The 27,780-nt window shown below is 45.6% G+C and overlaps 1 long non-coding RNA gene across 3 annotated transcripts in view; it reads right to left on the bottom strand.

Moving 5' to 3' along the window:
• Window positions 1–27,780, bottom strand: part of LOC128334843 (uncharacterized) — an 87,457-nt gene that overhangs the window by 35,860 nt on the left and 23,817 nt on the right. For all 3 annotated transcript variants that reach the window (XR_008311415.1, XR_008311414.1, XR_008311416.1), the window contains 2 exons: window positions 8,268–8,350; window positions 5,968–6,365 (listed from right to left, as the gene is read on the bottom strand). This is a non-coding gene — a long non-coding RNA (uncharacterized LOC128334843). The remainder of the gene's footprint in view (window positions 1–5,967; window positions 6,366–8,267; window positions 8,351–27,780) is intronic.

The raw sequence follows: 27,780 nt of genomic DNA, 5'->3' as shown, positions 1-27,780 counted from the left end.
ACCTTCCTATTGAGTGGTAGCACCGCAGGGGAGGGGGGCTGGGGGAAGGAGGGCGGCAAAGGTGCATTTACGGGTGGGTGAGCTGCATCCCACATATTTGCTTTTCCCACATATTCGGCTTTTACAAAATTCACAACAATTTGCCTATATTCCCATTTCTGATACTGGGAAAATACCTTCAGTTTCACACCTGTGCATTTTCTCCCTGACTGATCCCATTGGTAGCTTACCTCCTCCCCAAGCATGTCAGCACAGCACATGTGGGTCACCCCTTTATTTGATTCTTACAACAGCCCTGTGAGGCAGACCAGGCTGAGAGCAGTTGGCCCAAGACCATCTAACTTGAAACATGGTCAAAGAGGAATCCGAACCCATGTCACTGCAGGCGAATGCTCCGATATATGACATTGCCCCTCCATGAGCCAGACCCATACATTTTGGCCATTGGTACCATCTAAAGGGACAGAATCACATAGTGATTTATGGCACTGTCTACCTCCCTAGAGAGATGGAAAATAGGTGATAGCTTTGTTGCGCTTACAGTTGTCTCTGTGTTATCACCTCTTCTTTATCCCCTCCTCACAAATGATTCGGGTAAAATTGCGGTCATTTTTTGCACAGAGCAAAGGGTCAGGGTCAGGGTCGGTGTTCCCAGATGTTGTTGACTACAACTCCCAACATCCCCAGCTGCAATAGTCTGTGCTTGGGGATTATGGGAGTTCAGTCAGCAACATCGGGGAATCCCGTTAGAGGGAAAACTGGTCAGGGTTAGTGAGACTTCTATTCATTGCAATGAATCAGGCTATAATCTCTTATATATATATATATATATATATATATATATATATATATATATATATATATATATATACACACACACACACACACACACACATACACACACACACACACACACACACACACCGTAAACCCTACCAACTTGGGGGGAGTTGTGGCCATACCTGCTGTGCTTGCAAACCCAATTTGGGGTGCCCAGGCACCCCCCCCAAAGTGGGGGATGGGACTGCCTCAAATCCCCATTATTACCTATGGGGGAAATGCAAAAATTGGAAAAATTTTCAAACATTTATTAATTATCACAGGAATGTCCAATTGCTTGGGGGTTTGGTGGGTAGTAGGCACCCCTGGGTGCCTACCACCCACCCTGGTTTTGTGCCCCTAGATGCTTCACATAGGGAATAATGGGTCAGTTTGTGTCCCCATTATACCCTATGTAGAACCTTGGTTGAAATGGTTCAAATTGGGTTAGAATTCAAACCGAACCAGGAGGGGGGGCGGTTTTGAGCAAAACCAAAACCTAACCTACCCACCCTGGATTGGAGCTGGTTCCAACCAAACAGGCCAAGCCGGTTTTGTGCACATCCCTAGTTAGTGTAACGATGAAGAAGTGGTTGTACTCTTTCCCTGGAGTCATCTTTGGAGGACATCATTTCCATTCCTCTGACACCATCAATGCAATTTTATAGTCATTTTTTATTTGGAAAATATTTTAGAGCTTTTAAAACACCATTATATATTTGGCCACTGCAGGCCCGATGGTCAGGTCAGTAAAAGCATGGTAGCACACTGTTGTCGCTTCTTTCCCATCTCTAAGGGTTGTCAAAAATCACAAAGCGCATCCGTGGCCCCTAGATGGTACCATCATCCACCCCAGCTGGCTCATGGACTACAAGTAAAGAGTATTGCTTATTTCCCAGCACGGAGCTGTGCTGCCTAAATCCATATCCACAATCCCTCTACGGCTCAGAAATCCAAGCTCTCCTACTGCGAGCACAGACCCAGGGGAGGCCGTATCAGTTTCTACTTGGAAGAGAATATATATTTTTTTATCCAAGTGTAAGAGAGATTAGGTGAGATCACAGAGATGCGGAGCACACAGGAGTTTGGTGACTTCCGAGAGAGGAGGAGCCTCCGATGAAGATCTGGGGAAACCACCTAGTCACTTCTGACCCCATGACTCCTATCAGCATGTTTGTGATACCAGCCGCAGACAAATTCCCATTCCCCCTGCTGAATGCTGTTAAGGTGGGTCTCAGGCTATGATGGGACACCTCAAAAAGCAGATGGAAGGGCAGAGATGAAGAGAATGTGATCAGACGGGGAGAGGAAGGAGAGGAAGGTAGATGGAAAGAGATTTATATAGTGCGGGAGTGCATAGCCGCACACAGAGATGAATAAAGAGTCCCATAAAAGCAAAGTTGGTTGATGAATTTCGTTTAAAGATTTATACCCTGACTTTTGATTTAAAAGACCCATCCCCAGGTTCAATGCATGAAGCCAAAATAAACAAGGATCAGCCCAATACTGCTTGCCAACTCTGTTGGGGATGATTAGTTCATATTTACATGTAATGCTTAAAAAAACAACACCCAGCAGTACAGCAACCGTGGCAACCCTTGAGAGGGTTCTCGGATGTCCACCCTAAAAAGAGAACCAGCGGGGATGACTCCAAGGAGTAGCAAGTGGTAATGGGCGGCAGTCCCCCAAAAAAATATTTTCCACTCCCCCATCCACCAGACTGGAACTTTACAGCATAGCACAGACAATACAGCCAGCGTATATTATGGTCTTAGAGCTTCTTGAGTAAGTTGTTTTCAAAGACCTCCATGGTTTAAAGAAGCTCCATTCACTCCCTCCTCAACCCCAGAACAAGCAACAGAAGTCCGTGCCGTTAAGGACGTGGGAGACTCCTCCAGCCTCCAGCAGCCAGGCCAACCCTTGAGTTTCCTTCCTGGCCGGGAACTGGGTTTCTGGGCGAGACCATCAGCAGGCTTGAGGGCAAGCATTGGGGAAGGCGGCGGCAGCTGACCTTGACCACAGATGATCTAGACAGACTTGCTGGGCATGCAGATCACACAGACAGATGAGCTGCTGCTGCTGCTGCCCAGTGCTGCACAGAGCTGAAGGGGCTGGGAAACATGGTCACAGCCCGTGGAAATTCCACAATGCCCCGCACGAGTGCATTTATGAGGATCTCCCCAGTGATGGGTGACCATCTTGTGTCAGCAAGAGCTGAAAGCAGCCGGTGCTGGCACATGGTCAAGTAAACACGGCGAAGGGAGCGCTCGCTAACTGAGCAAAGAGGCACCTTTTAAAAGTGGTGATTCTCTTGTATTTAGCAGCGGGGAGAGCAACTAGCCCTATCCATCCCCAGCACAGCATCCCTCCAGTGGCTGCTGCTGGTGTCTGTCTCATGTTCCTTTTTTAGATTGCGAGCCCTTTGGGGACAGGGAGCCATATTTAGGCTGTTTGTTTGTTTGTTTGTTTGTTTTAATGTAAACTGCTTTGGGAACTTTTGTTGAAAAGCAGTATATAAATATTTGTCGTCATACATTAACCTCGTTCACAAAGCAAGCTCCCTAGGTGGGTTTGTCACCGAGGGGCCACTGGGAGCCACTCAGCTCCCGGAGGTTCTTATGGGCAGCCAAGCCTAGGCTTGGCTTCCTTAGCCCGGGCTTGGCTGCTGGTGTGAACAGCCTCTAAGTGTGCTGAGGGGAGGGGCTGGAGAGTCATTTCCCCTGCTATGCTGAGCGATGGTTCCTTCCCTATAGTGAAATTAAAGGTCAAAGAGGAGCCTAAGTCGACGATTATCCCACTTTCCTGAGACATGGCATCTAAGGTGGTGTACATTAGATCCTCTTATATAGACAGACCCGCTTAGCTTCAGCAAGGTAGCCACATCACGTGATTTCAGACCATGTTCTATGACACTGATCGTCACTATTTTTCAAGCAGGGGCTAGTTGGGCAAAAAGATCTCCAATGTGAGAGCCATTTCCGACTGTGCTGACATCTGCATGATCCTGTACAGTACAGTATTGTGCTTTTCTCAGTTCTGGGAGGGCCCTTAAGACAGACAGAGCCCTCTCTAGGAGGAAAGCGCTGGGAAGGGCTACAATTCCCAACACTCTGTGCGCGCCTTCCAAGATGGCGCCGGGGCTCAAGAGGTCTCAATTTCCCCAAAAGGAGACCCCAGCTCTGGGGAAAGTACATCACTGCAAGGTGGGAATGGTAGTCTCTGCTTAGTGCCAGGGGGACTGTGGAGAGTATTCCATTTTGGATGAAGCTTCACACAAGCCCAATAAACAATGGATGAGGGGGCTGCATTTAGGGTTGTTGGAGCCCACCATGGGCCCCTGGGCCTACAATGACAATAACCCCTGGGTTACAATGACGAACAGTGTTCTAGGACATAATCTGGAACCCTGGAAGGTGTTAAATACCCCTTCACCATCTCCTTGCCTTCCTTAAATGGCAGTCCTGATCCCTAAGATGTCTGTTTGCAAAGAATCGCCATGTAGATGTGGCCTGTTTAAAATTATGCATCATCTGGCTTTTAGTTCTTTCTTTCTCAAAGATGGCCGTACTCTGCAGAGCTAACAGAATTGGTTGACCAAAAGCACTAGAGCATGATTTCAGATTACACTTGAAGAATGCTATGGTTAGAAGGCAGGCTTGCTCTTTATCATTAGAAAGACAGGGGCCTTGTTCACTCAATTGTTCAACATTTTTGTGATTGTGTGAACCCATGCCACGGTGGTTTACGGCCCAAAATTAATCTGAGATTCCAGTCTTGGTGTGGGTTCACACAATCATGTTGATGCTGGTAACCCACATGAAACCTAGATTTGAACTATTCTTGTGGCCATGAACACGTATGCATACACTCACACACAGTTTATATTTTGAACAACCATAGTGTGGTGGGGTGGGGGAGATTACCCAAAAATTAATGCAATTTCTTTTTTGAACTTTAAATAAGGACAAGGCTAGAATTTCCCCTCACCCACCAAAATATCGCCAAGGGAGAAAACAGAAACCAGGCAGCAGAAAGATATCAAGAGCATGAGCCCCTGCTTATATACTGACATATTCAAGTGACTGCTTTTAGGGAACACTCTGGGGATAATTTGAGGAGGAGAAAAATGGGGATGAGGTGTATGGAGTTTTATCTTTTCCAGTGTTGCTAGGGGAAGGTGCCCCTAAGAACAACAGTGTGGATTTCTCTTTGTCATCAAGGGAATGTCCAAGTGTATCCCCGTTGGAGAGGGCGAAAATATCACATCCTGTGTCTCTCAATGCCAATCCTTTTCCAAGAAAGGGCAATGGGAAACGTTTTTGAATGCATACTATAGTGATAACCTGCTGCATTGACTTTATGGTTTTGACATGATGATCCTTTTATCCGTCTTTGGAACCCACCTTGAGCCTTTCATATAGAAAAGACCATATGGGGTGGCATGGATAAATCGATCAATACCACTGTAATCGGCAGGGCAGTCAGAAGAACCAAACAAAGGAACAGGTGGGTTTTAGTATCCTTTTGTTATATCATCCGTACATATAGTGTGGGGGGGGGTGTAAGTAATTTTTTGAATATTTTAATTAGCAAAAAAAATAAAATCACATACACATGTATGTGAGAGCGAGAGATCAATCAGCAATGCCAGTTTAGTCTGGTCCATTCTGTAAGGTTGGTATGCCACATCCCCAATGGATTCTGTGTGTGTACTTGTCATTCCCACCAACCTCAGCCATTTAAATGTCATTAAGGATTTTTTTTTTTCCACAAGCAGGCAAATAAAAGCATTTCCTTCATCCCCCCCCTATTGCACCCGCCACCTCCCTCCCTCCGTCATCCCTCCCCCCCCCACACACACACTCTTGACCTACCCCCGCTTTGGATAAGCAGAACAGGCTGGGCAGCAGAGACATAGACACACACAAATCAGCAAGGACAGGCGGGAAAGTCCCTGAGTGCAGTGAATAGCACAGAAGGGCACAGGGCTTTCTGCCTGAGGAAGGAGGTGGCACAGACAAGCCCGGGGTGTGCCAGCTAGGCCCTTTGTTCTGCTTCCATGGGTAATTAATTAGCAAGATCAAAAGGGAGGGGAGGGCGGGCTCGGAGGAAGGAGCATGGCAACGATTCCACAGCTGTGCAACCTACCTCGTGTCAACGCGGCCATCTTACAAACGGCATCCGACTCCGTCAAAATGGCTTCCTGGCATCGAGCACCCTGCGAGTGGCAGCAGGGTGGCCTAGAGGACTTAAGAGAGCCTCCACAGGGAGGGGCTGCTCTCTCTCTCTCTCTCTCTCTCTCTTTCTTTCTTTCTTTCTCTCTCTCCCCATCTCTTTCACGGCCTCCTCCTCCTCCTTCTGTGCTTGTTGGTGGAGCACACCGCATGGCCCTGACGGGCTTTGAGGGAGGGGAGGGTATCGAGGAAGAAGAACTAGGGCAGGGGGAATTAAGCCAGAGATTCACGGAAGAGCCCTCCATCTCCATCGCCGACCGCCAGTGCCGAATTGGAAGTTTCTTATCTCGGCTGCCGAGTGTCGCACAGCCTCTGTGCAGGAGACAATAAGGCAGGGCGTCATTACTCACCGGGTATGGTACATGGGCATAATGCCATGGTTACATGCAGGAAGACAAAAACACAGATAATCCCAGTGAACTGATAGATCACGGTATTCACCTCGCACAGCATTCACCCTCAGCAGCTACAGCCATTCGGCCTTCGGGGCCTAGGGAGTGGGAGGAGAACTGGTCTTGCTAAGCAGAGTCTGCTTTGGTTTGAATTTGGATGGAGGGTGACATGTGAGCACTGTAAGATACCTCCTTGAGGGGGTGGGCAGTGGAATAACATCTGCAGGCTCCCATGCAGAAGGTTCCAGGTTCACTCCCTGGAATGATCTCCAGTTAGGGCTGGGAGAGAGTCCTGCCTGAAACCCTGGAGATCCACTGCCAGTCAGTGTAGACAAGACTGAGCTAGATAGACCAATGGTATAAAGGCAGCTCCCTATGCTCCTATGAGAAGTCCGTGAGGCCAGAATTCCTTACTGTTACCATACCAAAGCAGAAACATGCAACAATTCCCCTCTTTTTTTTACTAGACTCTAGATCAGGGCTACTAAACTTCAGCCCCTCTGCAGATGTTGGCCTACAACTCCCATAATCCTATTGGCCACTATGGCTGGGGATTTGGGGAGTTTTAGGCCAAAATCAGATGGAGAGCCAAAGTTGAGCAGGCCTGCTCTAGATAGACCTACATCACTGACAACGTCATGGATGTAACATGAGAAGGGGCCCTATTTGATAAAAAGGCATTTTCCTTACTAATATATAGGATTCTGGCCTCCAGAGTCCTAATATATATAACTAATATATAGGACTGGGCCTGCACGGGAATATAAAAGTTCGACTTTGTCAGAGCAATGTCTGCTTATCCCCAGGAGCTATCCAAGGTCCTGAAGTACATAACTCTGCCTGCCTGCCTTGAACTCTGCCCGCCACTGCCTGCACACCTGCTCCTTCCTGCTTGCACATCCTTTGTTCCAGGTCTGTTCCCCTCAAACGTTCCTCCAAAACACAGCACAATCGGAACAGTTCAAGCACCTTGCCTGACCTTGGACAAATAAGCATTTGGTCACACCCCAAGGCAGCTAGTCTGCCACCACCTATAAGCTGAAGTGCGAACACATCTGCTGCCAGGATAATTGGCACTTCATTCCAAGCCATTTGCAACTCACTAATTGGGTGTGAATTAACCTTTGCTACCTGCCTTTCTGAATTCAATAAGATCCAGATACCTGCCCTCCACTCCTGATCTTGCTGGATCACAAAGACCAATTCACACCACATTTGTTGTTATGAGTAGTGAAGCCAGAATAAGTTTTCTTGGGGACTGGAGTGAACTTGCAAATGCAGGGTGTACCATTTATCATCCTCACACAGCCTATATTTGGAAGGTTCTCCCAGGTGATAAGGAAGTAATGGCCTTGCTGGGTCAGACCAAAGGTCTCTTCTCTTCCACCCTGCCTCCAACACATGTGAACACATCGCTCTGTCTTATATTCATCCAATACAGTCTACTCCAACTGGAAGCAGCTCTCTGAAGTCTCAGGTAGGGAATTATCTTACCCTCAGATGTTAAGATCCTTTTAGCTTGAAATGCTAGGAACCAGAGACTTTCTTCATGGTGCCAGAGAAGCAGCACAGAGGGACAGACAGAAGCTACTCAGACCACCTCTGACTACTGTTGCAATCTGTACAGTACAAATCTTACAATCTGGCATTTGCCCTATTCCCATTGTATAACCCCCACCACCACTGCATGTTTTGTGTAGACACCACTACATCATCCAGTAATGTACCACAAATTCTGGCTTGAAAGCTTGGTTAACTGGGGTGAAGCTGCCTATCTACAGCACATATATTCCACCTTCTGCATCCTGGCCCACTGACTCACCTTTCCAGACTCAGAGAAAGAAGGGGACAGAGATGTCTTGTCTCTTTTCCATTGAATCCCAAGCCATGAACTTCCAGTCATGTCTGATTAAGGAAGAAAGAATTCATCTCAATTAGAAAGAGGCTCCCACACGTCTGGTTGGATGTCAAGTAATTACGGCATGTCATTCACAGACAAATGGACACAAAAGAGAGGTTGGTTTTGGGATGATCTACGCAGGCCTTAAAGAGGGAATCAGAGGCTGCTGTTTAAGCAGCCTGGCCAGTTTAGACATTTAGCAAAATCAAGTGATGGAGCTTTGCCTGGACCATGCCATTTCAGGTTTCTGGGGGACTTGTACGTTTGAGTGTTCCCCAGCAGAAAGTAAAACAGAACTCTGCTTAAACAAAGTGACCATGTTGGAGAAACGCTGAATCTAACTTTCTACCAATACCATTATTCAATTTGCCTGAAGGTTTAGTTGTCGAGGAAAATATTCCAGCATGCAGCAAGCCAACTGCAGACTGAATAGGACAGGTCAGGAATGGTTTTTCGCATGCAATTCTGATGAGTGCATAAAACAATTTATCTGCATATTCAGCCAAATAAGATGGTAGGATTCTGGACCGTACCATTTGAGATGCAGGTGGGGCATTATCGAATGCCTCTCCCCATTGAAAAGAAAACAACGTTATGTTCTTATCTTTTTGTGAATGAGCACACCAGGGAGAGGGCTACTCTCAAGTCTCTCTCTGATGTGTTAGCTTTTCTGCATGCAAGGAAGTTTTTGTTTTTTAAAAATTTTTGAAGATGGCATATTAAAGAAAATGCAGTGGACTGATATGAGTCCAGAGTCCTATCTCCTCAATCAGCTACTCCATTCTGCTGAACAGGTAGAACAGCTAGATATGTGAAGCCTTGGGGAGAAATCAGAAAATTGGGGGGGGGTGTTCCTCTGCCCCCGCCACCATCACATCTCTAAGAAGAGATGTAGCTTTCCCGCCCTTGATGTGCACATCACGCTAGGAGTAGTGCTAGAAAACTCATTTTTTTAAAAAAAGAAAGAAAAAAGAACTTGCAGATGCTTCTCCCCCATCAGTAAATCTGTGTACTCCAGAACCAAGAAAGCACCTCTGCCTCTTTCGAATTCTTGTTCTTTCACGCCTCCTCTAGCTGGCTCTATCCCCGCCGCCACCCGCCCCTGCCAGAATGCTTCTCCTTCCCTACAGCTTCACCTGTCCCAGTGGGCAAAGTGGGAAAACATCATCAGGGAAGGGGAAATAATTTGCTCTGTTAATCGGCATCCAAGGGTGGGAAACGAAAACTGAAGCAGAGAGGGAGACGGACGAGCGGCTGCAGCTTAGGGAAGGCCAGGACAAAGCCACCATTCATGATGTCCAAGGCCGGGGATTCGCACTGAATTAAACAGACACAAAGAGCGAAGGCATTTCATCTTCTCTCTCTCTCTCGCCCCCCCCCCCCCGCCCCCGCCCATGAGAATTCTCATATCTCCCTGGCACTGGGAGATCACTGCCAGTCAGTTGAGACAATACTGAGCTAGATGGACCAAGGGTGTGACTCGGTAGAAGGCAACTTCCTGCGTTCCTTTGTGACACAGAAATGTAGGAAGCTGCCTATGTTCAGTGGCGGTTCTCTTATATTCATTAGGGATGGAGCCATAGCTCAGCAGAAGAGCATCTCCTTTGCACACAGAAGGTCCCAGGTTCACCCCCTGGCAGCATCTCCAGGTAGGACTGGGAAAGACCCCTGCCTGAAACTTTGGAGAGCTGCTGCCAGTCTGTGTAGACGATACCGAGTTAGATGGACCAGTGTCCTGACTCAGCAAACAGCGGCAGCTTCCTATGTAATCAGCAAGTATCAAAACAGAGGAGGCGCGCAGAAAATATCAACAGAGAGAGAGAAAAAAACAGACAGCACCATAAGGTGTGGACATTTAATCCACTAGTACAGAGGTTCCTAACCGGTGGTACTCCAGAGGTTTCTGGACTACAATCCCCATCATCCCCAAGCACAACACACTGTAGCAGGGGATGATGGGAGCTGTAGTCCAGAAACAGATGGAGTGCCACAGGTTGGGGACCCCCTGTACACCCGTGACCCAGCTAGATGCTGCTTTCTGCTGCCCAGCAAAACATCCCCATCCTCAGCCCCTAGTGATACAGGCACCATACTGTAAGCAGAAAGCCTGCTTGGTACGAGTAGGTCATAAGCACATCCTGTAGCAAAGACTGGAAGCCTGAATGCCTGGGTGTGCAGAGCCTTAAAACCTGCAGGCACGCAGCAACAACACCGACTGGGCTATGGTCACATAGGAACATAAGAAGCTGCCAAATACTGAGTCAGACCATTGGTCCATCTAGCTCAGTATTGTCTTCACAGACTGGCAGTGGCTTCTCCAAGGTTGCAGGCAGGAGTCTCTCTCAGCCCTGTCTTGAAGATGCTGCCAGGGAGGGAACTTGGAACCTTCTGCTCTCCCCAGAGCAGCTCCATCCCCTCAGGGGGATATCTTACAGTGCTCACACATTAAGTCTCCCGTTCAAATGCAACCAGGGTGGACCCTGCTTAGCTAAGGGGGCAAGTCATGCTTGCTACCACAAGACCAGCTCTCCTTGTGGGTTCCCCCACTATGCGTAGCTGGGTGTTAAAGAATGTGCATTGGTCATCCGCGCTTGATGAACAGAGAGTGCAAGATACACTCATGGCACACACAGCTGTCGTGCCAGGTCTGCGCTCTGTTGGCATTGAGAAGTGCATTTCTCCACCGCAATCTTAAGCTGGTTTAAAAGCCACATGGAGGAATTGCAGCTTGGGGCAGCAGCAGGTGCTAGGGGAGGAGAGCTGGTCTTGTGGTCCGGAGCTTGAACTGTCCCCTTTGCTCAACAGTGTCTGCCATGGCAAGATCTTCTTCCCCTCACCAGGTGGGGCTGTGGCTCAGGGGAAGAGCATCTGCATGCAGAAGGTCCCAAAGGCAGTCTTCAGCATCTCCGAGCAGGGCTGGGAGAGACTCCTGCTGTAACCTTGGAGAGCTGCTGCCAAGTCTGTGTGGACAAGACTGAACTAGATAGCCCAACAGCCTGACTCCATGTGAATACGATGGATATTTCTATGCCGCTTTTCAACAAAGGTTCCCAAAGTGGCATACATAGATATAAATAAATAAATAAGTAGAATGGCTCCCTGTCCCCACAAGGGCTCACAATCTGAAAAAAGAAACATAAGATAAGATACCAGCAGCAGCCACTGGAGGGATGCTGTGCTGGGGGGGGGATGGATAGGGCCAGTTGCTCTCCCCCTGCAAAACAGAAGAGAACCACCACTTTCACAAGGTGCCCCTTTGCTCAGTTAGCAGTAGAAGGTGGCTTTTTATGTTCACAGTAATGGAAAAGAGAGGACCGCCATCACTTGTATGCCTCCACGTGAACCTGCAGGAATATTGGACTTGGTTTCCACTTTGGGGGACCAACTGATGGCCTGAAACTTTGGAGAGCCACTGCCAGTCAGTATTTTCAGTACTGAGCTAGATGGACCAATAGTCTGACTCGGCAGAAGGCAGCTTCCTGTGTTTGGATTTGGGGTCTGAATAGAGGCCAAGTTCAGACACTTGGAAATTACCGCCCCTTCTTCACCGTATATGGACTGTTGCAAACAAAGGCGACCAAGTTAAAGGAAAGGGCTGTGATGAAGAACTCGGTGCACAGAATTTGTAAAAGCTGGGTGTGTGTGTGTGGGGGGGGGAGAGAGAGAGAGAGAGAGAGAGAGAGAGACTAATTAGCACTGGGCCCATCACTCCCATTAATAGCTTGTCACTGTTTCCTTGATGCAGCTGAAGGCAAAGAAGTCTAGATGTGTGATGCTTACCTGTCTCTCTCTCATTAACAGAATTCAGGGTGAGAACAGACGTTTATTGCCAGCATTACAGATATCGCATCACAGGGACAGGCATGTATGATGGCCCTCTTCGTCGGTCTAATTATGAAGCTGATTTCTGAACAGGTGCTTACCGCCCAAATGTGCCTATAAGTTTGCGCATACATAAAAGAGACAAGAGTGTACACGCACATACGGAGAACAACCTTGTGGGTGGTGGAGAAGCACCCACATGATAAAGATTCTGCAAAATCTGAATTGGATAGAAGTGCAATTTCCACGGGGTCCCAGTCTGTTTAAAAATAAATAAACCAGTGGATCAATCAACTATAGTTTAAGTTGATTAATCCACGAGGACAAAGAAAATGTTAAAGACAGCTTTTTTCTTTCAAGAATGAGTGGCTGGATTTTGTTGATTAAATGTTTAGGGCACCTAAACCTTCAGTATCACAAAGAGGCACCTAGATTAAGTTTTGGTAATAAAAACTGATCAGCTGATTGGCTAACAGATTCAATAATCAAGCAAAAATGCTTTCCTGTGTTGACAGCTCTGCTGGAAAAGGATAAAGGCTGCATAGGAAATGTGAATTACAAGGATTTACAGAGTCAAAATGAACACAGAAGCTTGTACCATACTGTGATTCCCGCTCCCCCCCACCCCCAGCCACCACTTTCAGAAGCTGGAGTTTTATACTAGCAACTATTGAAAGGTCCCTACGCCAATAAAAATGCATTGGCTGCAGTCCGTGATATATGAATGAATAAAAGAAAATAATCCATCCCTTCAAATGGATGCAAAGTCCAGTATTCCACCCCAAACGGGTGCATATATATTTGATCTGTGCGTACATCAAAACATACACCTTTCAGTGCTTCTCCATCCACAAAGAAAGGGTAAGGCTTTTGCCAGCAAAAAAACAACAAATCTGTGATGACTTCCAGAGGGGAAACAAAAAGAGACCATAGAGACCAGCAATTAAAAACAAAATTGGAGATTCGTTTCCAGTTTACAAAGGGATTTTCTTGCCGTTGCATGCAAAACAGTTCCCCTTAATGAGAGCAGAAACGTAAACCAAGGAAACAGGTAAGAGTAGCAAATCTGTGCTAACAGGCCAAGCACTTCCATCTGGCATGGAAATCCAGATGTGTGCATATGTTTGTACCGTGCAGGTATATTGCCATATGTCCTGATTATGTCCCATGTGTGTGCGATGGGTAATCAATCTGAAGATGCACTTCATAAATAAGCAGCACAGCAGCCGCACTCCCCATAAGAGAGAGGAGGCAGAACTGAGCTCAGGACAAGGAGAAATATCAGAGCTCTTTGGTCAAGTCAACAAAGGCATTTCTCCTTCAGCAAGTCAGAATCCTGCTGCCATTTTCATCAGATGAAGGCCACAGTCCTGGGCATGCTTACACAGGAGCAATCTCACTGGAACCAGTGGAATTTGCTTCTGTGTAAAAGTGCATATCATCAGGCTGGAGAGGCAACAACAGTTTGTTTCCTCTTCCATTCAAAAAAAAAAAAAAAAAAGGCTTTCAGTTGTTTGCTAGGATTTCCATCCACAGGCAAGAAATGCCAGTATTATACTGGCACGGCAGTGCCGAAAGAGGAACAATGAAGAATTGATTCAACATTCCATTATAAGCTGAACATTCTATTGCTCACATGATCTATAGTATCCATCCAATCCCCCTGAAATTTTGCACATAGCAACTAGACTGCAAGAGACACTATCCCTCCCAATTTGGTGCAAATCTATTCAAAAATGGCTGAGATAATAGCACTTTTTAATTTAAACTTCTAAAAAGAAGGGGCTGAATGTTGGCAACCTTCTCCCTCCCACAAATATTTACAGTATTTATATTCATCATATAAATAAACTGTCTAACCCAGGGTTTCTTAACCTTGGCCCCCCAGATGTTGTTTGACTACAACTCCCAGAATCTCCAGACATGGCCTTTGTAGCTGGGGATTCTGGGAGTTGTAATCAAACAACATCTGGGGGCCCAAGGTTAAGAAACCCTGGTCTAACCCATATATCCCAAGACAGTGCACAGCAATGTAAGACAATCAACTAAAACACAATTAAAACAATATTTTTTAAAAATAGCATTAAAAGGCCTGATAAAACAGCTGTGTCATAAGGAATTTTTTTGAAGGCAGCCAGAGATGGAGAAGCTCTTAGATTCACAGGGAGCATATTCCAAAACCCTGGGGCAGCCACAGAGAAGGCCCCGTCCCGCATTGACAAATGAACTGGTAGGCAGCAGCCATAACCGAACATCCAAACATGATCTCAGTAAGCGGCAGGGTTCAGGACAGAGTATAACGTATACATTTAAAGTTCTAATAAACATTACAGGCATCTTTTTTGCATAACAACATCTATTATGTCATTATTGTTATCTATTATGACAGTGCAAAAGTCATTCTGATCCAGAAAGGATGCTGGATCCACACGTGCAAACCAGGAGTGTGCATCAAATGTGCAGATCCCATTTCTACTCCACAGCACAATTGGAGTTGCTATGCATTCAGACTAGAATTGTGCCGCTAAATAATTTGTCGCCTTGTGAAATACAACACCCCATCCCATGGCCTCTTGGCCCTGATTACTACCTTGTCTTATTAGCTATTTAAAAATATGTATATACCACCTTTTCATTAAAAAAAAAAAAAATCAAAAGCAGTTCATGAAAAGTACAGTATTTACTTGAATCCAACTAGGTCTTTCCCAGATTCTTTAATGTTAGAAATGGGGGGGGGGTGTCGTCTTAAATTCAAAATCCTCTTCCTTTTGGGTCAATATGGGTAGAACTTAAACTCAACCTGTATTTTTTTAAGGGTCTTTTCTTGAATTCAGAGCCATCTTCTATTTCAGTAAATACGGTAACAACTAATTGTCACAGGCCAATGGGAACAAAAAGGTATGTGCCTGCTTTCAAAAAGCCAGCAGGGAGGAGGTTGAATAGACTTCTTTCAGCCAAGAATTCCAACACATTGGGGCTGCTACGGAAAAGCCCTTGCTCCTGCTGGAGGTGAACCTAGCATCCATCTAACAAAATTCAAAGTAGAACCTTGTCGGAAGGTTTTGTGTTGGGATAGGGGGCACTCATATGGGAGAAGATGCTCCCTGCGTTAATCAGGACCCAAGCTTGCCTTTAAAAGGGAAGAACCAGCATTCTGAATAGGGACATAAAATGAACTGGCAGCTAGAACAGATGCTTCAGTACAGGCGATGCATGTATCACTCCACACCTGTTAGCAGATGCTACTTTCTGCACTTGCTGAAGTTTCACAACCAGGCAACCCCATGTAGGGTGCATTATAGTATAGCCTAGTGTGACAGTCATCAAAACAGGAAGAAAGGAATGGTTGACACCACAACCAGCAATGTCTTCCCTTCTGCGTGACTTCTGAAAGTCACGGGAATCATCAGGGAACAGATTTCTGTATTCATTGCTTACTCTATTTCCTTTGGATTTCTGTATTCACTGCATACTATTGTCAGCCACTTAGACTAGAGACATGCTGAGTGTGTGGTATAAAAATGCAATGAATAAAATAAAATATACTACACTTTCCCTACAGCACTGCTGTCTCTGGGCTCTCGAAATGTACATCTTTTACTATAACGCTCTAACCATTACACCACACTGGGGCTCACTCTGATTATTAGGCTCTATCTTCTAGTACCTCCTTCCTGGTCAGCTTTCCAGTCTTTACTCTTCCTCACACAAATCCTCTTTCCATAGAACCCATGTGCGGTTTTAATCCCAGCCTATCCATTTAGACAGAATCTGGACCATGTTGCTAACGGCTTTGTCTCCTGGGCATTCAGAAAACTCACAGACACAACAGCCCAACCAATCAGCGTTGGAGGCTTCACTGCCACAAGTGCAATACAATACACGGACACCACAGCCCAACCAAACAGCATTGGAGACTTCACTCACTGCCACAAGTGCAATACACTACATGGACACCACAGCCCAACCAATCAGCATTGGAGGCTTCACTGCCACAAGTGCAATACAATACATGGACACCACAGCCCAACCAATCAGCGTTGGAGGCTTCACTGCCACAAGTGCAATACAATACACGGACACCACAGCCCAACCAATCAGCACTGGAGGCTTCACTCACTGCCACAAGTACAATACAATATACGGACACCACAGCCCAACCAATCAGTGTCAGAGGCTTCACTGCTACAAGCACCATACAATTTAGACTGGAATGTGGATGGTTAATGTACATCTGCCACCACTGGCCAGGATCCAAGGAACCATGCAACTAGTTCTTTGTGCCCACAAGATCCTTGGGCTTAGGCATAGTCTAACCACCTGGGACTAGGATATTTCAGGCACTGTCTCCTTCTGTATGAACCTGCCCAAGAACCCCTCCACCTCTCCACTGTTGTAGGTTTCACAGGTGTGTATGAGACAGGGCCTTTTCAGTTGTGACACCTAAACTGCTGATTGGCCTCCCAAACACCTTCACATTCAGAAAAATATTAGAAATAGTGCTGTTGCAGCAGGCATTCTTAAGGCACGGTCTACAGGCAAGCCTTACATTACCATTGCTTTAAAACTGTTGCTTCTGATGCTTTTCTTTTCTTTAAATGTCTTGCTCTGTCGTTTGCACTTTCTTGAATGAAATTGCAAGCCTCTTGGAGTACACATTAATGTAAAAAAGCAGGAGATACAATTACTGCACATGACAACTCCTCAGTTGGGATCTTGATATAAAATCCACCCACAGTTTACTGCCTGGTTGTTAACCGATGCATCAATTAAATAAGTCTACGCATTGCCAATCTTGAAAAAGATGCACATCTGAGGCTCCTTAAGAAAGAGGAGCTGCTTTTCTTGAAGCAAGATAACTTCCACTTCAACACACAACAACTTGTTCAAAGGGATGGCCACTTCTAGCATTTGAACAATTTACTTTTCATCAAAATATGGAATAGAAGATTATTCCCCATTACAGTATCCCTACCACACACACCCAGTGGATTGTTTCTGAAGAAAGAAGCTACCATCATTTCACCTGGAAAAACAAATTACTGCTTCCTTAGGACACAAAACAGAAGGGAAAGGCATGGTTAAGTTGCCTTTTTTCATAAAATTTGGTCCAGGAAAAAGGGAACCAAGCCATCTGTGTGCCACTCCAAAGGTAACGGAATCAGGCATTTTACCACTTTTTCAGTGACTGTAGCCATAAGCAATTTTTCAAGCTGATATTATATATAACCACTGGCAAGTGAACATCTCCTACTATAAGACCATATTTCTACATAACCCTTAAATGTTATAGATAGTATCTAAAATGTGTGAGAAGCACATTGGTAATGGAATCAGAAACAGTCTCCAAAAATTCTGATTCCGTTACCGATATATTTTGCATGTTTCATACACTATCTATAATATTTAAGGGTTTTGTAAAAATATGGCCTTATAGTAGGAGACATTCTCTTGGCAGTAGGTAGGCATAGTGTTAACTTGAAAATTTGCTTATGGCTGCAGTCATTGAAAAGGTGGTGATATGACTGATTCCGCTATCCTTGGGATTACCCCTGTGTAGACTCTGCAGTAGTCTGCCTTTTGAGGATCCTGAGCCATGGAGAATTTGCTTTTTATCAGCTTTCTCTATTAATCAAAGGGCAGGTTTTAACCAGTGATTTCAGCATACATTGATTAATCATTAAGGTTTATCAGTTAAAGTGTGCAGTTTTAATTTCCTTACACACACATACACACACACACACACACACACACACACTATACATTGCAAATTTAGTGGCAATTGCTGCCCACCTCCTGGATTGAGGCAATATAGCCATGCTCCTATCAGACTTCTATTTACATACTGAGGCCATTCACACAATCATATGTGGGTGGTTTCAGGGGGAATGAAACCTACCCCATTCCTGAGAGACCTGCAGAGCTTTCATTTGGCTCTGTAAACCCCACATCCAGATGAACATGGCAGCTGCAGTTTCCAGTATGGAAATAGGGAGCTGGGTCCTCCATGGATGAGAAGGAGGTATCCCAAAATGCATTGCGCTCCCAACAGAGAGGCAGCCCTCACTGCACCATCAGCTCTCATCTGCTGGGCCCCTCTAGCTGCAGCAATCTCCTACAAACATGGCCCCGGGCTGCCAGGGACTGCAGGAAGTGGCAATTCCACCCACATGGTCAAACTCTCAGGTAGGCTGGCTGCTATTTTTGTCCTCCCTCGGTAAGCATCAAGGTACACAAGTCACACTACCCAGGTTTGAATGAGCTTGCAATGCAGGACTCCTGAGGGCTTCCACGAGCTGTAATAGCTGGCTTCACTGCCTCCTACCATGTGAACAGGCTTGCTTTGTATGTGTATATTTCCACCATCCAACTCCTGGAAAGGGAGTCCTATGTACACCCATGATTCCCTTTTAAATGCTTGAAAATAGTGGTTGGGATCACAATGATCCAATTTGCATGATTATGCTAGATATTGTATAATTATGCTTAAAAACCCCAAGGATTTGCACAGTTGTGCAATTGTACAAAGGCATCCTGCAATTGTGCACTATTTTGCCTGTGCAAATATGTTTAGGATAGAGCAATGTCCTCTGCTAACTGAACAAAAGAGACACCTTTTTAAAGTGGTGATTCTCTTTACTGAGCAGGGGGAGAGAAACTGGCCCTATCCACCCCCAGCACAGTATCCCTCCAGTGGTTGCTGGAGTCCACCTTATGTTTCTTTTTTTTTTAAGATTGTGTTTCTCATTAAGAAACAGAAGGAGCCCTCTCCTCCTGTTCAGAAAGGGTTCCTAAGTGGTTTGGGGTGCCCTGCTCAACAGAGGGCTGGGGTTACTTGCCATTGGCATGGATTTGTAGATACCTGCATTTAGGCAACTATCAGCATTCAGTGGTCATAAGAACATAGGAAGCTGCTTTCTACCGAGTCAGACCCTTAGTCCATCTACCTCAGTATGGTCTGCGCAGACTGGCAGCAGCTTCTCCAAGACTGCAGACAGGAATCTCTCTCAGCCCTATCTTGGAGATGCTGCCAGGGAGGGAACTGGGAACATCTCAGGATGCTCAGACAATTAATCTGGGATTGCTAGCACACACACACCAGATCTTGAACATTCTTGGTAACCCCATGCATTTCATCCATCTGTACACATACATTTCCACTGCTATACATATGCATGCAGAAATGCAAACACACACACACACACACACACACACACACACACTTGAAATTTGGTTCCCAGATGACTGCACAGCAGTCCCCCCCCCTTCCAAACGTTAAAGCAATTGCAGGATAAAGATCAGTTCCCACCACACACACTCGCATCCCACGTAGGGTCTAAAATAAGAATAGTATTTTTTTTCCTAAGCACTGAATGCTCAGCAGAGCCATTTGTGTTCCCTGTAGCTGAAAAGTCAAGAACATTCATAGCATCCTGGGAACAGAACGCTGCCGACACCCTGATGTCATTATTCATGCATCTTTCCTAAGCAATGAAGTTGTGTGGGGTTGTGTTTTTTTTAAAATTGTGCAGTGTTAATTAGCACCAAGTAACCTACTCCTAAATCTCCTCTAGTCCTTAAATGGCATTTGTTCTTATCACAACGGCTGTTGAAATCTGCTCTAATGCAAAAGGCAGGAAGAAAGCTAGGCAAAGACATGCTTTGCCATCTCCCGCCCTTTTAAATTGCCTCTTAGTATTACATGGGAAGCCAAATGTCACAGCACCAACTGAAATGTAGACCTCAATGCAGTTAGACCAAAACTGACTTAAAACAGAGTATTTATTAAGGAATATGTATATGCCACTTTCCAAATCTCAAAGCGGTTTACATAGAAATAAAGAGGTGTTTCCCTGTCCCCAAAGGGCTCGCAATCTAAAAAAGAAATGTAAAACAGACCCCAGCAACAGCCACTGAAGGGATGCTGTGCTGGGGATGGATAGGGCCAGTTGCTCTCCCCGCTGCTAAATATAAGAACATCACCACTTTCAGAGGTGCCTCTTTGCTTATTTGGCAGGGGGGATTTCCAAACTGTGTGTCCTGAAGGGCCTGAAGATGGTTCCCTGTCTCAAAGGGGCTCACTCACTTTCTAAAGAGAAACACCAGGGAGGCCCCAGCAACAGCCACTAGAGAGAATCTGCTGGGCTAACTAGGGACATTTGTTCTCCTCCTGCTAAATATGTGGGCCACCGCATGCAAACTGCCTCTTAGCCCAGTTAGCAATCCAGGAGGAAACTTGGGTTCCCAGGAAAAAAAAGAGATTTTAAGAACATACAAACTGGATCAGGCGCAAGGCCCATCTAGTCCAGCATCCTATTTCCCACCAGATGCCTCTGGGGAGCATGCCCTCTCTCCTGCTGTTGCTCCTCTGCAACTGGCCTTTAGAGGCATCTTGCCTCCGAGGCTGGGGGTGGCCTATAGGCAACTTTGCATATGCAAATGACAGCATATAGAAATTCATTTAAACCAGCGGCAAATAGGCATTTGAGTAGCAGCTCAGACAAACGGGGATGCAGAATCCCAGCGACCCAAGCTCCCCCACTTTCCAGACAGAATCTGTTCAAGAATAATTTCTCAACAAAAGTTAATCATGTTTCCCCATACGTTTCTGTACATGGATGGTCACCATCAACATTCTAAGGAAGTATGCCTATCATACAGGGTTGTCCTATCCGAACTCAGGCCATGGTTTAAACTTAGCCATGGCCTGAGAACATCCCAACTCTGATCACTGAGGTTCTTCTGGCTGAAAATGCTAAGGATTAAGCATTATCTCTAAGAGCAGGGATGTGCAGCTATCACTATTCAACAGCACAGCATCTTTCCAGAGGCTACATGGTGTGCACAAGTCACTCGTTGTGTTTCTTTGGCTGCATTCACACAACCATGGTGATCCTGGTTAACTCTTGAATCAGGATTGCTAAGCCCTATGGAGCTGGTTGTGAGGACCCAGAATTTCCAGGCGATCCTGGTCAAACCACTGTGGGTAATCTGCTTTTCAACAGGATAGGTAGCCAGAATTAGATCAAGGGTTATCTATCCTGGTTAAATGCTGGTTTAACCACTGTTACTAAAACATAAATAACCTGGCTAACAGTCAGCACAAATGGATACTAAGCAGTTGGTGTAGGGAAGATAGGGATGTGTATGAAACAAATTTGAATTGAATTCAAAAATTTGTTTTGATTTTGGATCTATTTGAGCCTGTTTTGATACCTTTTTAACCAACCAGGAGGCCTGAATAGTTTTTTAGAGTTGCCAAATGGCCCTCAAATCAAATTTCAAAAATTTGATTAGAATTCGAATTGAATTGCCCTTTTGAGGGGTGATTCTATTTGAATTTGAATCACTCAAGTCACCCAGATTTGAGTTGAATGAATCAATTTGAATTTGAATCCATTTGCACATCCCTAGTGCAAGGCAGGCTGGGACAGCATCTAGGAAGTGTGGATAGGGAGTGTACCTCCGGTTCAATGTGGCTACTTCCAACAAACCAAGATATGCGATTGTCTGCCGTGCCAGTCTTAAGTTGCCTCTACATTGCGGGGCTGGCGGGCACACAGGTTCCATGTTGTGTGAATTCACCCTAAGCATGTATTCTACCCTCTTTCACAACAGCAGAGCCAGGGGTCATCCCATGAAACTGATGGCCAGGAAATCTGGGATCAAGAATAGGAAGTACTTTTTTCACACCACACATAATTCATCTATGGAATTCTCAGCCACTGGATGTAGTGATGGCCACTAGCTTGGATGGATTTAAAAGGGGCTTAGACAGAGGGCGGGTCTATCAATGGCTACTAGTCTGGTGGATATAGGCCACCTCCAGCCGCAGAGGCAAGATCTTTGCCTCTAAATACCAGTTGCAGGGGAGCAACAGGAGAAGAGAGAGGACATGCCCTCACCTCTTGCTCGTGGGCTTCTGAGAGGCATCTGGAGGGCCACTGTGGGAAAGAGGATGCTGGACTAGATGCCCTTACTACATATTCTTATGTTACCCCTGTGCTACAACCTTTCCCTCTCAATCACACTCCAGAGAAGCCACAGAGAAGAGCAACCAGTTTAATCCTCAGCTTGTTAGTAAAGTTTCAAGCAGAGATCAGGCTTTAGTAACCTTAAAAAAAATAATTCCAGGGGACAATAAGAAGACTTTGCTGGAGGCAATCAGTACCTTCTGCACCTCGTGAGCCAGAGGTGTACAAGAATCAATCCCCAACTTCTTTGCAAAACTTTGACCAGAGAGAATTGAGCGTGATTACTGATCTGAGAAATTAGGCAGTACATCAGACCACCCCCAATCACCAAAAGAACGACACCAAGGGTCCTGCCACAGCCTAGAAGTTACAATCCACACCCCAGTGAACTTCCTTTCCTGTTCTTCAGAAAAATTGAAGAGGTAAGGGACCTCTTTGCAGATGCTCCTTGTACTTCTTCCTAGAATGTCCCTGAAGACGCAACATCAGATCATGTTGGCAGGCATGCATGCAGATAAGCCTTGCTTCTACCTGTATAGGGAGCACATTTTAGGCTAGACACCGGGAAGAATTTCCAAACTGTAAGGGCTGTTGGACAGTGGAACAGCTTGCCTCATGAAGTTGTGGGATCTCCTTCTCTAGAGGTTTTCAAACAGAGGCTGGACAGCGTCTGTCAGGGTGGCAATAGCACAGGGGTTCCCAAGTAGTGGTACTCCAGATTTTGCTGAACTACAACTCCCATCATTCCCAGACACAATAAATTGCGGAGTTGTAGTTCAGCAATATCTGGATTACCCCTGGCTGGGAACCCCTGCGCTCTAGCTGATTCCTCCACTGATCAGGGGGTCGGACTAGAAGATCTCAGAGGTCCCTTCCGACTCTAAAATTCTATGATTCTGCACTCCAACATGCTGCAACAACATCATTGGGCCTTGTTGTAGCACAAGATCTGTGTGGCATGATCTACAATTCGGGTCTCTACTGCTGCTCACCTGAGAAAGGTGGTGTCACACACGTCAAAGGTGGTGTCACACACATCCAAATCCTGCTCAACTGACAATTTCAAGGTGACCAGAAACCAAGAGGGACTTAATTAATTAATTAATTTTATATACCGCCTGACTCTGAAGGCTCTAAGCAGTTTTTGAACTGTGGCATTCATTTGGATGACATTCTGATCCAATAACATTTCCCCGCCCCCAGAGCAGAAACGGAGGAGAGCTGGCCTTGGGGTAGGTAGCCAGCATGAATTGCCCCCTTTGCTAAGCAGGACCCCTCCCTGACTGACATCTGAATGGGAGACTACATGTGTCAACAACGGGAGATATTCCCCATAGAGGAGGGGGGTGGGGCCGCTCTGGGAAGAGCACCTGCCTGCTTGCATGCGGAAGGTTTTTCAAGTCCCCTCCCTGGCAGCATCTCCAAGATAGGGCTGAGAGAGACTCCTGCCTGCAACCTTGGAGAAGCCGCTGCCAGTCTGTGTAGACAATACTGAGCTAGAAGGACCAATGGTCTGACTCTGTATGGCAACTTCCTATGTTCCTGTGTCATTACAGCATGAACCCGAAGTCTGTTCGTGAAACTAGATGTTTGCTTCCTTTTTTCTTTCTTTCTTTCTTTTTTTTTGGAAGTCTTCCTAGAAATGTGCTCATGCAGTAAGCAGTTGTCCAGCAGTACAGAGAAGAATCCATTGGCAAGTCTTCTCCAAAAGCAAAGCTCAGTATCAATTCTCCAACTCTCCATGCCCCGGGGGCGGGGGGGGGGAATAAGACCTGAAACAAAGCAACATGCAAATCACTAGCTCTGAGCCCAGCGATTATGTGATCTGGCCTTGCATCTGTCATCTATGACAAACATTAGACATTTGGCGGATTATCACGCTCTCCCCCCAGACTGTACCACTGACTCCAGACGGCAGGTGAGCGATCGCATTTGTGAACACTCTCCAGCGGAAAGAGGGATAATACCTCCCTGTGCATAGCACACCAGCAAGAACAGCAAGGAGACGGAGTCAGCCTAGCCCTCACATCCTGTTTTGCCCTGCATGATTCATCAGGGCAGGGGAAGCCATTGCAATCCCTCTCCCACAGCTCCAACATGGTGTGGTCCAAGAAAAGCTGCTTTATTTGATTCTGCTGAATGTATAACCATAAAGGATCATGGTACTGTGTGTAAAATAAAGAAAGGAAGAGACTAGTGGGAACAGTTGTTTAAAGGAGGGGTCGCCAGCCTTGGGCCCCCAAATGATGTTGGAGTACAATTCCCATCATCCCTTGCAACAATGACCACCGAGGCAGGGGGTGATGGGAGTAGTAGTCCAACAACAGCTGGTCTTAGGGAAGAGAGCTGGTCTTGTAGTAGGCAAGCATGAACGGTCCCCTTTGCTAAGCAGGGTCCTCCCTGGATTGCATTTGAATGGGAGACTACATGTGTTAGCACTGTAAGATATTCCCCTTAGGGGATGGGGCCACTCTGGGAAGAGCACCTGCCTGCTTGCATACAGAGGGTCCAAGTTCCCTCCCTGGCATCTCCAGATAGGGCTGAGAGAGACTCCTGCCTGCAGCCTTGGAGAAGCCACTGCCAGTCTGTGTAGACAATAACCCCTGCTAACTGGGCAAAGAGGCACCTTTTACCATGGTGATTCTCTATATTGAGCAGGGGGAGAGTAACTGGCCCTATCCACCCCCAGCACAGTACTTCCAGTGACTGTTGCTGGTGTCTATCTTATGTTTCTTTTTAGAATGTGAGCCCTTTGGGGACAGGGATCCATCTTATTTGTTTGTTATTTGTCTATGTAAACCGCCCTGAGCCATTTTTGGAAGGGCGGTATAGAAATTGAATTATTATTATTATTATTATTATTATTATTATTATTAATAATACTGCGCTAGCTAGACCATGGTCTGACTCTGTATAAGGCAGCTTCCTATGTCCCTGTGCAACATTCTGGGGACCCAAGTTTGTGAAGCCATGCTGTACTTGATCATGAAGCTCACTGTGGAAATGTGGGTCTGTCACTGTTTTTCAGCCCAAAACACCTCACGGGGTTGTTGTGAAGAAAAAACAGGGGTGAGAGGGGAGAACTCTAAGCTGCTTGGAGGAAGGTGCTTGCAAAAAACAGGTAATAAATAAAGATGCAAATACGTTTATCTGCCCCAAAGAGCACAATTCCACCCTGTGAGGCTCTCTTTTCTCTGTCTCCCCTCCTTGGGTATTTCTTCCCCAGTCTTTTCCACCCTCCATCCTTCCCCCTCCAAGAACTGGCGTGGGAAAGCTCCGTTTGGGCTTTTCACAAATCCAGTAGCCCCCTTGAACCAAAACCAATTAGAATGGCCCACGGTCCTGCCATTGAAGGCCATTCCTTCTTTTCAAATGGCCTCCCATCTCAATGGCTTTAAGGAGCCTGCGTGTGAATGAAGGGAGTCCACTTCGAGTGGTGCTCAAGCCAGGACCAAGGTGAAAGGAACTACTCTTCTATAGGAACAGCAGCCCCTGTTTCTAAGAAACCAAGTGACCAAGACTTTGTCAAAACTGCACTCCCTTTCTCTCTCCCGTCTCCCCCACCACAAGCCCCCAACAAAACCAAAGCCAGACAATCTATATAGTCATGGACAACAATAATAGCAATTCCCATTCAAGAGAAATGAAAGCATTGAGCTTCAGGTGAGATAGAGTGGCAAGTTCCAAGATCATGACGTTCCCCATCATCAAAAGTTCTAGTATTTACTGGGATGGGCAGATGGCAAAGAAGCGTGGGCATTTAATTCACTTTGTTCACAGCAAAGGGAAGGAGAAGTATGAATGATTCCAAAATAGGCCTGCCGACCCATTTTTTAAAATATTTATTTTTTAATTGGAATGTGACAATCAAGAGATTAGTTGTTTCCGCAAATGTCCTCTCAAAGGCCAATCAGCCATTTCTTAGCCAGCATTCCCTTATCCACTATTTTTGAAGAGTTTGTGCAAAATAAAGTCATACTTCGCTATTACATACAGATACTAAGTTTTGCATACACAGTCCTGCCACTGAAATTAGCTGAATGCTCTACTTTCCACACCAGAATAAGCTCAGTGAACAGTTTAAATATATTTTTAAAATATTTTAGCAGAAATTGTGAATATAATCATCATATTTTAACTGTGATTGTGCTCAACAGATTTTTAACACTCAGTAATCAGATCAATTATACAAAAATGGCATCATGCCCAAGAGAAGCAGAAGATCCTACTCAGATTCAGGTTTACTATGATTCAAATGTATCATATAGCGTAATTATTCAATACAATAAATACTGTTTGAAGTTGCAATCCTGAAATTTTCAAACTGTTCCTTTACTTCCCTTTTGCAAGCATATTAATACAAAAACTCTATGACATATTTTCAATTTCTCAAACTTTCCCATAAATGTAATATATGCAAAAGGACTTTGTCTGGTCAATGGGAGCCTCATCTATTATAAAATGGGGATAATACTACCGGTTTTTCAAAAAACAGTCCAGCCTTACAGAATTATTACAAGGATTATGGTGATTAAATGAGACACTTGGAACACACTGAAAGCATGATATAAAGTGTTATTTTTATGGATTAAACATCTGTTGTTTCACTGATAAATCAATTATATGATTGCTTTAATACATTTGCATTGCTACAAAGATCTCAGTATGGATGCTGAAGATCTCAGTATGGATGATGGGAGTTGAAGTTCAGCAACATTTGGAGTAACCCTGGTTGGGAACCCCTGTGCTATAGCCCCCCTATAGCCAATTCCCCCAATGATCAGGCAGTTGGACAAAGATCTCAAAGACCCCTTCCAGCTCTAAAATTCTATTATTCTGCACTCCAGCATGCTGCAAAACATCCCACCCTCCCACAAAGTAGAAGGGAGAGACATTTATAGCGCAAATAGCAGAATCTAGAGGTCGCCCAATAAAAGAGAGCTTAGTTGGTTAATCAAATGCATTTGAAGTCAACTGAATTGCACTAAATTCTAGACTGTGATGTTTCCTCCATGAGGCGGTCTGGTTACTTCCTTCACTACTGGTATTCAAGTAGGCAATTGAAGCTTTTGGCTTGGTTCACACAATAGTTCAAATGTCGGTTTAAAGTCAGTAATCAACATTAGCGTGATGGTGTGGACTCGTGCCAAAATGACCAGTGTTGGTTTGTCTCCCGAGATGAATCTGGGATTCTGGCCTTGGTGTGGGTTAATACAATCAAACTAATGTTGGTTACCAATTTCAAACTTAGATCTGATTGATTGTGTGTGAACCAGGCCTATCTGCTATGCTATCTATGCCATTCGTTTTTGTGGGGTTGGCTTTGATACTGGCTTTGCTTTATAACCTGGATTTCTTGTTACTCATTTGCCTACTTTCCTTAAGGAAAGTAAGCTTATGAGATCACCCAGCACATGGGCAGCCCTTGCCAGGTTAGGGAAGCCCTACCTGGGTAAGGCTGCTTGTGTGCAGCGTGGCATCAACCAACCAGTTAAACCGAAGGGTTCTCTAGCTTGGCTTTCCAGATGCTGGACTACATCTCCTATCACCCCCTGAACTTGTGGTAGGGGTTGATGGGAGTTGTAGTCCAACAACATCTGGGGACCCAAATTTGAGGACCCCTGGGTTAACCGATAAAT

This window comes from Hemicordylus capensis, chromosome 10, assembly GCF_027244095.1.
Source record: "Hemicordylus capensis ecotype Gifberg chromosome 10, rHemCap1.1.pri, whole genome shotgun sequence".
In the NCBI taxonomy this organism is placed as follows: Eukaryota; Metazoa; Chordata; class Lepidosauria; order Squamata; family Cordylidae; genus Hemicordylus; species Hemicordylus capensis.
The sequence above is the reverse complement of the archived record's forward strand: the minus strand, read 5'-3'. Positions and strand labels throughout refer to the sequence as shown.